This window comes from Protopterus annectens, chromosome 11.part0, assembly GCF_019279795.1.
Source record: "Protopterus annectens isolate FY-2018-M chromosome 11.part0, PAN1.0, whole genome shotgun sequence".
Classification (NCBI taxonomy): Eukaryota; Metazoa; Chordata; order Ceratodontiformes; family Protopteridae; genus Protopterus; species Protopterus annectens.
In genome coordinates this window covers 1,049,559,202-1,049,572,253 of record NC_056745.1, presented here as the reverse complement: position 1 = coordinate 1,049,572,253, position 13,052 = coordinate 1,049,559,202, and the positions used below count along the sequence as shown (strand labels likewise).

The window sequence follows — 13,052 nt, the reverse complement described above, 5'->3', positions numbered from 1 at the left end:
TATGAAACGATTCTCTTTGTACTGAAGTATTCTGCTATTATAATTTAATGACTTAGCTGAGATTTTTGGCACAATACCCAGGGAAAAATGATTACAGCAGTGGCAGATGCAAACAATTGATAATTAAGCAATAACCCACGCCTGGGAGTGGGTAATGCTGGATTTACCCACGGTTGATGTGGTTTGGTCATGAAGGTGAAGCCTGAGTGGCCAAACAGAGACAACCGAGGATAAATTCAGCATTACCTACACCCAGAAGTGGGTTATTGCTATTATCCAATGACATTATTTAAGAAAAAAAATACTTATTTTTCTTAAATAATAATCCGTGCTGTCCTTCCGCAGCTGTCTGGTATTCTGCGGCAGTTCTGATGTACTGCGCATGCATATGCTTACGCAGTACATCAGAGCTGTGGGTGGAAGCAACAAAGAAAGCAAGATCTCCATTGCTTTTTAGAAAGTGTCTCGCTATGTTAAAGGAGTTCTTCCGTTCTCCGTTGCTTTTTTTAAAAGCTGTCTTGCTATGTTAAACCCATTTAACATAGCGATACAGCTTTAAAAAAAGCAACGGAGATCTTCCTTTCTCTGTTGCTTTTTTAAAGCTGTCTCACTATGTTCTATGTTGCTTTTTTTAAAGCTGTCTCGTTATGTTAAATTCCTTTAACAGAGCGAGACAGTTTCTAAAAAGCAACGGAGATCTTGCATTCTCTGTTGCTGTAAAAAAAAAAAAAAAAAAAAAAGATGTATACTAATGAAGAAAGTCCGGGCGACCGGACCTTTTTCCATTAGTATAAGTCTGATTTACAACGTGCACACTGACCAATCAGCATGCACGTTTTGGAATATTAATGGGGGGTGGGGTCATTATATAATTACATTTAAAGTATTTGACCAAAACAGTTTATCTTAGTTTAAAAGTAATCTTGATGGTTTTGCATTTAATAGTCCACACAATTATCCTTTGTGCCTCAGAAAAAGAGAGTACTTGTAGAGTGTCTCACATAGACATTTAAGAGTAGACCTTATTAAAGCATGCAGGGCATTTAGAGACAACTACCTCTGAGAATGTTTGGGGTTATCAAAAAGAAGTAGAGAATACAACCTATGTAGAAGATAATATAGGAATGGGAAGTCTACTAATTGACTCTCTGAGAGAGTAGCTGATGCATGGGAATAGACTACCAAATTACATTAAAGCAAGCACTAGTTTAGATATTTTTAAGATAAACATGGACACATATTATGGGAATGACTAATCTGATGATGTCAATTTTTATGTTATTCTCGACATATGGGTTTGGTTCAGAGCAGGCCATTACTACAGCTTGTGATCACCAAAAAGTCTTGAACTTAACCCTTGCCAATAATTATCCTCCCCCATTTACCCCAGATCACATTTGCCACTTTTCATGTCAGACATGGTTCTCCATTGCACTCGAGCTAAGTGACAATTTTTATATTTTGAACTTTAGTTCTTCTTTTTATTACAGTATTTTCTGCAATATAATTATTTGTTTACTGCCCTTACTATTTCTTTACACTTCAGTGTATTTTATATTCCTTCTCCTTTGTTTTTCCTTTCATATCTATTTACACTTGTGTAATCTTGAGTATCATTGCTTATAGTACATACTTTGAGCTTTTTTACTATTTAAAACAAATTTTGTTTTAAAACTTGGTTGTTTCTGTTGTTGTGCGAAGCTTCTTGTGTGTGTGTGTGTGTGTGTGTGTGTGTGTGTGTGTGTGTGTGTGTGTGTGTGTGTGTGTGTGTACCTGCTTTGTACCAGGTCTTAATTGTAGATATGGCTGATAAACCTAAAGCCCCTTTTGGCTTTAAGAGATGCTAGAAATATGGACATAAAATCTTTTTCCAATGCACATTTACTGTGTGCATACTGTTTGGGGCCTCTCCATCTCAAGGAGGACTGCTCCATCTGTCACTTGTTCAGTCATAGGGCCTTAGTGAATAGGAAGAACAAGTTAATTCTTAAAGGGCTTCTCCCATTGCTTTCAGTGAGGCCATATCTGGATCACAGGCATTAAAATGCAAAGCTGATGTGTCTTCTCCCTCTTCATCTTCTTCCTCCAGAACTTTGGAAAAGGCAAAAAAGAGGTGTTTATTGGTGCCTACATCCCCTTTTGGTGCTGACTTCTGAGAAGCCTACGTCTTTGGTTCCTCCATTTTCCATGAAACCGACAGATGTTTTACCTCAGTCCTCTGTTTCAAAGGACTCCATGGAGCCAAAGTTGATTATGTCCAAAACAGTCTTTGGCACGAGAGATTATGGTGCACAAAACTGATGTCTCATCAGCAGTGAAGATACTGATGCAGTAATCTCCCTCAGTGCCTACCGCATTGGCCCTGTGCAAACAACCTGAGAATTTCTCCATGATTACTCTACCTAGAACATCCTACTCCTCTTCCTTTGATTGCCTTCACTATTCCTGGAAAGACCCAAATTTCCATCCATCATTTCTGTCCATTCCACTAAACGCCTGACCAAGGATGACATGGAGAAGACTGGTCAATAAGATTCTCTGAGAGAGAGGATTGACAGGGTCCACTTTGGCCCTGGCCCCTATGGGTCTAGGATCCAAGTTTTTTTTATATACTGCCGACACTTCCTCCTCTGACTTCTACTGAAGCTTCAAAACCCTTGGGTCTGAGCTGCCTGGCGCTGACTATATCAGAACAGAAGATATCCTTGTCTATGGAACTGTCTCTTTCTCTGAGTTCTTCAGTTCAGTCAGAACCGGAGACCTCTCAAGAGTCGTATCTGTCCTGTCTGGTCAAAGGTGCCAGAGCCCACCTCTGTTTTGTCAGAGCCTTCTGTGTGCCTTGGAGCCTCCTTGGCATGGATCAGTTTGGTTTCGGTCTTGGGAGGTGTCTTCTCGGAGTGGAAAGTGACCACAGTTTTGAGGCATCTTTTTCAGTTCCTGGCTCCCTTCCTCTTCAGGTGGGACAGCTTTTGAGGCTGTAGAGAGAGCCTTGACTACAGCAGTCAGTCAGTCGGCCCCTTCCACCTTGGAGCAGATATCCTTGCCTTCCTTCTGTCCAGATGTTTGACCTGTTCCCCCACTGGATCAGTGGTTGTCAAAACCGTAGGATTCCAAAAAAGGAATTCCCTCCTGATGTTTTTTGTGTTTCACTGTTGTAGCTCTCCGCCGGCCTGAATAACAGAGTCTTCGGATTTCTGCTTCGGATGCTGTCGCTTCTTCATGATGTCAGGTCATCAGGGGTATAAAACATGCAGCCACCATTACATCAGTCTTTCTTGCCGTGCGGTGCCCGAAGCAGAAGCAGTTCGCAAGTGCCGGTTGGCCGACTCCTGGAATTTTCGTTTTCGAGTTTCAGACCTGAAGTCTTCAAAAAGATAAGTACCCTGATGGGGATCCTTTTTTCTTGCTCTAACCGATGTCAGAAAAAATTAACAATTGTCTTGCCTGTGGAAAGCAAATGCCTCATAGAGATTTTCATTCTTACTATGTCACCTGTTTAGGCCCTGACCACGATGTCCCTCGCTGTCTGTTTTCTGCCTTGTTCTACGCCCAAACTATTCATAGTTAGGCTATGTTTGTAGCTAAATACTTTCGTTCTCATTCTCCATACTATGAAATGGCTTCGGTAAGCCATCCAACTGCCAATCTTCCGAAAAAACATAAGGATAAAGATAGAGACAGACCACATAGGTCCAAAACTGCTTCCGATAAGCTAGTCACCAGTCCACCGGTACTCAGTGAGGCACTTGTCACAGCCCTTGATACCCGCTACTGCAGATTCGCAGGCCTCTACTGAGACCCATTCTGAGTCCAGTATGCCGCGAGATGCTTCTTCGACTATGGAACCTGTGGACGTCTCTACCTTGGATGGGTCCGGAGCCGCTGTGCAGGCACCAGCTTCTGAGGGTGTATTCAGGCCTACTGATTTTCATATTAAACTGACGATTTCTATTCAAGCTAAGAATAACGAATTCCTCAGGCCTAAAGGTCGCACTAGAAAACTGATGACCAAAGTGCATTCTCAGGCCCATATGCCTCAAAAACAAATGATTAGAATGGCTGAAGACCTTATTACATTAATTAGGGGAAGCCAGCCTTCCCCCTCTGAGACCTAGAACTGATTTTCTTTCTGATTCTTCTGATCAGGAATCTGATATCTCTGTTCCTTCTGACTACCAGGATTTGCCCTTACCTACTTATGGGGATTCTAATGCAGAGGATTCCATTCCCTCTGCTTCCCCTCCAGAAGATTTTTCTTTTGGTGAAACCTTGCATACCCTTAGGGAGAATTTCTGCTGGGAAAGCCAGGACTATTCTCATTCCAAAAAGAAACTTAGGGAATTTTTAAACCTGCCTCAACACAGGCCTCTAGCTATCCCTCCTGTTCTGGAGATTGTAGATGATGTTTTCTTGGAATCCAACCTTACCCCAGACACTTTGCCTCCAGCTCCCAGGAAACCTGACAGGTACTACAGGTACCTGACTATTCCTTTTCAAGAATCCTACTGCGGATCCAGAGACCATTTGCCAAGGACCAAAAGGCATTAAGGCTGCTATTGCCAAAAATCCTACCCCTTCTGATAGGGATTCTAGAGCTTTAGACAGATGGGGTAAGAAGGTATATACTGCTTCTACTTTGGCTATTAGGGCTTTAAATTGCCAATTCCATATGTTAAAGTATCAGCAGCATATTATGGGATTAATTAAACAGAAAATTATGTTGTTTCCTAACTGTGCTGAACACACAGATTTACAAGAGTCAATGCATTCTGCTGACCAAGTAGGTAAACATACTTTGCAATGTGGTTTTGATGCTTTGGAAGCATCTTGCAGGCCTGCTGTCACTGGGTCTGTACTTAGAAGGCATGCTTGGCTTAAGGAACAAAACTTGCCAGAACATGTTAAAGCTAAATTACTGCATGCACCCTTAAACCAAGAGTGCCTTTTTGGCAACAAAGCAGTAGTAGTCCTCAAAAGGATGGAGGAAAAAGCTAAAACTGTTAAAGATTTCTTACAAGTACAGCCACCTAGATTCAGTAGGCATTGACCTTCAAAGAACTGGTCCTTTCCAGTCCCTTCCAGGCCTTCTCAGTCCAAACCCAGGAGCAACAGACCACCAAGGCTTCAGTCTCAGGCTATGCACAGATCTAAGCAGTGGGGGGCCCTCACTTCCAAAGCAGGGAGTAGTAAGCCACCCTTCTATGGAAAAATGGCACAATGACTTATCCTTAACTCTACCAAGCCTCGCTCAACTACTTGCTTCCTTAGGAGGAAAGCTCGCCCTGCATGCAAAAACCTGGGAACTCATTACCCAGGACAAATAGGTTTTAAACGTAGTTTCCCTAGGATACAGATTCCACTTCCACTCACTCCCAACCGCAAGTGGATGGCCAGACCTCCCCCCAGACCAGTGGGTGGAGGCCCAAAAACAAGCGCGCTCTCTCCTCAGTATCAGGGCTATTCAGCCTGTCCCAGCAGAACAAAGGGGACAAGGTTTTTATTCAGGACTGTTCCCGGTTCCCAGAAAAGAAAACTCCTGGCATCCTATCCTGGACCTTTCTTTTCTTAACACCTTTCTGGTGGTTCCAAAATTCAAAATGCTAACTCTTCAACAGCTTCTTCCTATGCTAGCCAAGGATGCTTGGCTGGCAACTCTAGACTTAAGAGGCTTACCTGCACATCCCAATAAGGGAATCCTGCAGAAAATGCCTATGCTTCAGGGCAGGCTCCATGCAAAATGAGTTCTCTGCACTTCCCTTTGGCTTATCTACTACACCCAGGGTATTCACAAAGTGCTTAGCTCCAGCCATTGCATTTTGCAGGCAGAGAAATATTCAGATTTACCCATACTTGGACAATTGCCTGATTCAGGCAGAGAGTCACGACTTGGTATTACAACACCTGGCATTTGTAAAGAGACTTCTAACTTCACTGGGGTACACCATCAATGAGAAGAAATCACACCTATTACTTTGCCAACAGATTGTATTCCTGGGAGCAAGCTTGAACATAACTTCCCAGATGGCATTCCTCACTCCAGAGAAACTAGTTCATTTGATAACCTACTTCAAACTACTAGCCATGAGAACCCAGCTATCTGCAAGGAAAATCCTGCAAACCCTGAGGATCATGGCCTCTTGCATTCTGTTAATTCCATATGCAAGACTGCATATGAGGAAACTTCAATGGTATCTAAAAAGTCTATGGTGTCAACATTCTCAGGACCTGGAAACAATGATTCCTATCATTCCTTGGATAAGGGCAGAGTTCCTTTGGTGGGCAGAGGCCTGCTACCACAACAAGGGACTCCCTTTAACTCTACCCCCTGCTGCCCAGACCCTAACAACAGACTCATCAGACTATGCATGGGGGGCTCACATGGCAGGGCAGTGCATTCAGGACAAATGGAACCCAAAACAGATGCATCTGCATATCAATCAAAAAGAAATGTTAGCTGTACAGAATGCTCTGGCAGCCTTCAAAGACCTTGTTCTTCCAGGGCATCTCTTGGTAAAGACAGACGACACCACAGTTGTGGTACATAAACAAGCCGGGAGGAACCCATTCCTACCCACTCTACAGACTAGCCATGGCTCTGTGGAACACAGCCTTGAGCTACCAAGTGAACCTACAAGCTCAATTCCTGCCAGGCAAACTAAATTCACTGGCAGACAACTTAAGCAGAAATCTCATGGGACCCACATGAATGGAAACTGGAACCCAAAATATTCAAGCTCCTGAGGAACAAATGGGAGACACCAGAGGTAGACCTGTTTGCCTCCCCTCAGAACTACCAATTGAACAAATTCTGCACCCGAACACCCCACAGTCAAGCTTGGAAAGTGGATGCCCTGTTCTTTACTTGGGAAAGCCTCTCAGTTTATGCCTTTCCCCCTCTGCCTCTCCTCTCGAAGGTTCTACTAAAGATCAAACAGGGCAAGCCAAGGACAATACTGATTGCATCAGACTGGCCACGCCAGCACTGGTACCCCCTTTTGCGCAGTCTGACAGTGCTGCAACCTTGACACCTGCCTCAGAACCCCTCCCTGCTGTCCCAGCAGGCGGATCAGATTCTGCACCCTCAGCTTCAAACCCTGAACCTTACAGCCTGGCTAATTCCCTGAGCTCACCTACAGCAACCCTCAGTAAGCAGGGGCTGGATGTCATTCTTGAGGTGAAGAGGCCTAGTACTAGAAAATCTTATTCATAAAAGTGGAAAAGATACTGTTCCTGGAGCCATGCTCAGGGGATGGGCACAACGGTGCCGAGCTTACCTCATATTCTGGATTATTTAACAGAAATGCTCCACAAGGGCCTATCTTTCTCTTCTATTAAGATTTATGCCTCTGCCATATCAGCACATTACAATACTGAGCCACCCCTCTTCTCTCATCCCCTGCCAAAACAATTCCTTAGAGGGGCCAGAAATTTAAGACCCCCCCCCCCCCAGGAGAGCTCCCACTCCAGCCTGGGACCTTAAGTTTGTATTGGAAAAACTCACCCCCCCCCCCCCCTTTGAACCAGCAGAGTTGAAATTCCTTTCTTGGAAAACAACTTTACTTCTAGCCATCACTTCAGCAAGAAGAGTGTCTGAATTGCAGGCCCTCATGGCAGTGGAACCCTTCATTACCTCCCATGTGGACAGAGTTTCCCTCAGGACTAATCCATCCTTTATGCCCAAGGTGGTGTCTAGTGTGGCTCTAAGCCAGTCCATTCATTTGCCTACCTTTTTCCCTAATCCTCAGAATAAAGGGGAAATGATACTGCATTCTCTGGATGTACACATACAGCTTAGATTCTGTTTGGACAGGAATAAGCCTCTCAGAAAGTCTGACCAGCTGCTAGTTAGCTTTGCTGCAAGGGCAGTGGGGAAAGCCATTTTAAAGCAAACCATTTCCAAATGGATAGCACATTGCATCCATTTCTGCTACAAACACCATGGAAAACCTACCCCACAGGAGATAAGAACACATTCCACCAGGGCTGCATGTACCTCTACTGCATTTCTCAGAGGAGTCCCTACCAGGGACATCCTGGAAGCTGAAACCCAGGGCTCTGTACATACCTTCACCAAGCATTACCACATGCCTATCTTTTCTAAATCCAGAGCTGGATTAGAAACAGCCTTACAGGGCCTTATTGCTAGCCCTAATGCTCTTTAACTACCTCCACCCTTCCTTAGCTTTGGGAATCAACCCAAATGTGATGACTGCAACAGTGAAACATGAAGAACATAGTACAGTTGTGTACACTACCCATAAATGTAGATGTGCGAGTGTATTCACTGTTGCAGTCCTGGTTACCCTCCCTCCAGCCCCCTGACTTCTCTTGACTTTTACCTTTCCTCCTTGTTTGGTGTATATTATTATCATGTGTATTTGCTTTTTGCTGGGGGTGTTCCATACCATATAATTGCTTCCTGTTGTGTGGGCACCTGACATCTGGGGCAAGGAAAACTGATGTAATGGTGTTGGCTGCATGTTTTATATCCCTAAAGACCTGATGTCATGGAAGAAGCGACAGCATCTGATGCAGAAATCTGAAGACTCTGGTATTCAGGCCGGCCGAGGGCTACCTGCAGGCAGATAACTCAAATGTGATGACTGCAACAGTGAATACACTCAAACATCTACATTTATGGTAAGCATACATAACTACTTTCTGATACCTCCCCAGATCATCCCACTGAGGAGGTCCCTAAGAAGAAAAAGTACAAGAAGCAGGACTCAGATTCTCCAGAGGAATGGATCAGTGATGATACTGACTTAAGTGAAGGAGAAAGTTCCCAAGGTCGCCCCCAGATATTGTCTCCTTTGGAGATTCTGAAGCAAAGAGGTGATTGTAAGTCCCAAAATCCTTCCTCCCAAGAGTTCTTCCTCCCAAGAGTTCGTGTGCCTGCAGGCTTTTAGCACTCACCCATCTACCTCTTGAGTGACTCCACCCACTGAGCTCATTGAGTTGATCTCTCAGCGGGCATGGAAGGTTCCTGACATCATTAAGCCTATCCCCAGGACAGCTGACAAAATGTTAACCACCCCAGAAGGTAAGCAGTCAAGAGTTTAGCTGTTGATGCCATAGTCATAGCGGCTGCAGCTAAAAAGGAACTAGCTGAAGAGAGTTCCCTCTATCCATCCACCTAACAGAGAGTCTCAGTCGATGGATAGATTTGGGAAGCGAGTCTATGCATCATCGACTTTTGCAGTAAGATCCTTGAACTTTTTGGCACACTTTACCAGACTGCAAAGGGATCTAATCAAGGAGTTATCAGGTACACTGTCAGGAGCTATTTCTAAGTAGGTCCAACTAAGAGTTACTTCCCAGCTGGCTACCTTACAGTCTGTATCAGACTCGTCCATGAGACTCATTGCTCATGCAGCCAAAGGGACGACCAGAACAGTGGATTCAGGCGTTTCCATTAGGAGATATCGCTGGATGCACCTGTGTGATTTTTGCTGAGCCATTCAAGTCTTCAGTCATCACTGCACTTTTTGACAGATCTTCCATATGTAGCCCAGAAGTTGGATACGTTATTCAGGTGTGCGAAAGATGGAAAGGTTCTTTCAGCTGTGGGCATATGTTTTTCCACTCCTAAATGACCATTGCCTAAAAATCAGAGGATCAGTGGAAAAATGTGGTTCAAGAAGTTCCAAGGGTCTTTTCAGGACACGTATAGAGGGAGTTCCCCCAGGGGCAGAGGGGGGAGCTTTAATGAAAGATGCCGTCCACGTGGCAGAGGTGGCCTGCAGAAACAGGGTTTCAGAGATTTGTTCTGTGGTAAACCCTTTCAGTGCTCTTGAAATGGGATACGATTGTCTTCTTCTGGAGGCAGTTGGGGGACATCTGTCCCTGCACCTCAAAGCCTGGCTGTAAATATCTTCAGATACTTGGCTGCACAGGATCATTTCCAGAGGTTATACCATACCCTTTTCCCTTCCTCCTCCCATATGCAGGAAAATCCCCAGTGTTACACCCATTCAGAGGGAACACACATGTTCATCGTGTTACACTGCTGCAGTCATTACACTTGGGTTTTCCTGCTGTCAGGCGGTTCCCCAGTCGGCCTGAGTTCCAAAGTCTTGGTCCGGTGTCGGTTGCTGTCGCCTCCTCCCTGCGTCAGTGCGGCAGGGGTATAAAAGATGCAGCTGATGCCATTTTCTTCAGTCTGTCTTGCCGCGCGGTGCCTGAAGCAGAAGCAGTTCGCAAGTGCCGGTCGGCCGACTCCTGAGATTTTCATTCCGAATCCAGAACCGAAGTCTTCTACAAAGCTAAGTACCCCGTTGAAACTTTTCTTGCCTCAGACCGATGTCAGTAAAAGTTAATAATTGTATTTCTTGTGGGAAGCAAATACCTCATAAGGATTTCCATTCCTATTGTATCCCATGCCTAGGCCCAGACCACAACGTCACTGGTTGCCGGTTTTGTGCTAGGTTTAACAAGCGCAATATTAAACGTCTGATTTTGCCTGACATTATTTTGGCAGAAAATTCAATTACACCATGCTGTCGGAACTTCCGACGACTGGTATACATAAAAAGTGCAAAGACAAGGACAGGCATCCGAGGCCCAAAACTGACGACGAAGCCTCTTCTAGGCCAGTTGCTGGTTCTCCGGTTTTCAGCAAGGCGCCTTTGCAGCCCCTGATGACCCCTTCTGCAGAACCACAGGTTGCCTCCGACTCCCACGTGGAGATGGCTGGGCCTTCAGACTCGCAAGTTTTTCAGCCTACCGAGACTAACCCTACAGAGGGATCCGGAGTAGCTGAGCAACCCGCAGTTTCAGAGGGTGTCTTCAGACCAACTCAGTTAAGCATTAAACCCTCTGCTAAGTCTAAGCCTCCTTTAAAAACAAAGAAACAAATACAGCATTCTCCAGGACAGGCCTCTATGCCTAAGAAATAAATGCTCAAAATGGCTGAAGACCTAATCACTCTGATCAGGGGTTCCCATCCCCCTCCTGATAGAAGGCCTAGACAGGATGCAGACTATGACTCATCCGACCAGGTGTCCATTTCTTCAGATTCATCCTCAGACCTAGGATATTCTTTACCCCCTTATGAGGATTCTGATGCTGAGGAATCAATTCCATCAGCCTCTCTGCCTGAGGACTACTCCTTTGGGGAAACCTTACATACCATGAGGGAGCATTTCCATTGGGAAGGCCAGGATTATTCAGAATCCAAGAAAAGGCTCAGCGACTTCCTTTTATTACCTCAACACAGATCCCTAGCTATTCCGCCAGTGTTAGACATTGTGGATGATATGTATACTGAATCTAGCTTAAATCCTGATTCCTTACCTCCAGCCCCAGTTAAACCTGAGAGATACTACAGAGTCCCTGACTCACACAAATTTCTGTATAAAAGCCCTGTTGCTGACCCTGAAACTATTTCACAGATACCCAAAGGAGTTAAGGCCTCATCAGCAAAGAACCCAGTTCCCTCGGACAGAGATGCCAGAGCATTAGACAGATAGGGAAAGAAAGTATATACGTCTGCAACTTTAGCAATGAGAGCCTTAAATTGCCAATTTCATATATTAAAATATCAACAATTTTTGATGTCTCAGTTGAAACAAAAAATGCTTCCAGATTCAGATCCTCCTAATATTAAAGAAATGCAGGATTTATTGCATGCTGCTGAACAATTGGGAAAACATACTTTGCAATGTGGTTTTGATTCTTTAGAGGCCTCCTGTAGAGCAGCAGTTACAGGCTCTGTCATTAGAAGACATGCTTGGTTAAAAGAACATACATTACCAGATCATGTTAAAGCAAAATTATTGGATGCACCTTTTCAGCAGGATGTGTTATTTGGAGTTAAGGCAGAAGAGGTATTAAAGAAAATGGAGGATAAGGCAAAATCTATGCAAACGGTGAAGGATTTCTTACAGGTTCAGCCTCCTCGATTTAGCAGAAATTGGCCAACAAAGATTGGTCCTTTCCAGTTACAGACAGACCTCAAAGAGGCAGATACAGACATCCAAGAGGTAGAGGTCAACCACAGGGTCCTTACAGGCCTCAACAATGGGGTGCACCAGGTCAGAAAGAAGGGGAAGACAGGCTCCAACCGTATAAAAAGCAGCCCCAATAGCTTCCCACTACAGCTGCCAAACAGCTGTCTCTTGGCAGCCCCCTTGGGAGGAAAACTGGCACTTTTCTATCACAAATGGCAAATGATCACCAAAGACAAATGGGTTCTCAACATTGTATCTAAAGGTTACAGGTTCCACTTTCACACTCTGCCAAGGTTAAAAGGAATGCCAAATATGCCACAAAATCATTGGGCAGAGGCTCAAAAACAAATTACAGCACTCATAGACATGAGAGCTATTCAAAAGGTATCACCACAGGAACCAAGGACAAGGATTTTACTCAAGACTCTTTCTGGTTCCCAGAAAAGACAAAGCCTGGAGACCCATTCTGGATCTTTCTTCTCTAAACACTTACCTGGATGCTCCGAAATTCAAAATGTTGACACTACAGCAGCTTCTTCCCATGCTGGGCAAGAAAGCTTGACTCGTGACCTTGGACCTCAAGGAGGCATACCTGCATGTCCCTATCAGACAAAATTGCAGAAGATACCTCAGATTCATAGCTGGTTCAATGCACAATCAATTCTCTGCACTGCCATTTGGCTTATCTACTGCGCCCAGGGTCTTCACCAAGTGCCTGGCACCAGTAATTGCATTTTGCAGACAGAAAGGAATTCAAATTTATCCGTTCCTGGACGACTGCCTGATTCAAGCAGAGGGCAAAGACATTCTTCTAAAGCATCTGGCTTTTGTAAAAAAGTTATTAAGTTGCCTGGGGTACACAGTAAACGAAAATAAATCAAAATTAGTACCCTCACAAGAGATAATATTCCTGGGTGCCAGCTTGAACACAACGGCCCAGATGGCTTATCTCACGCCAGACAAGCAAGGACAATTGACTCAATACTTTCAATTGATGGCAACAAAGACCCAACTCCCTGCAAGAAAAATTCTGCAGGCCTTGGGTTACATGGCATCTTGCATACTACTAATTTAATATGCCAGACTGCATATGAGGAAACT

The 13,052-nt window shown here is 44.5% G+C and overlaps 1 protein-coding gene across 1 annotated transcript in view; it reads left to right on the top strand.

Annotated features, from left to right (window-relative positions):
- LOC122815018 (kinesin-like protein KIF21A) overlaps positions 1-13,052 on the top strand; it is a 1,294,913-nt gene that overhangs the window by 207,145 nt on the left and 1,074,716 nt on the right. The gene's annotated exons all lie outside the window — the stretch shown is intronic.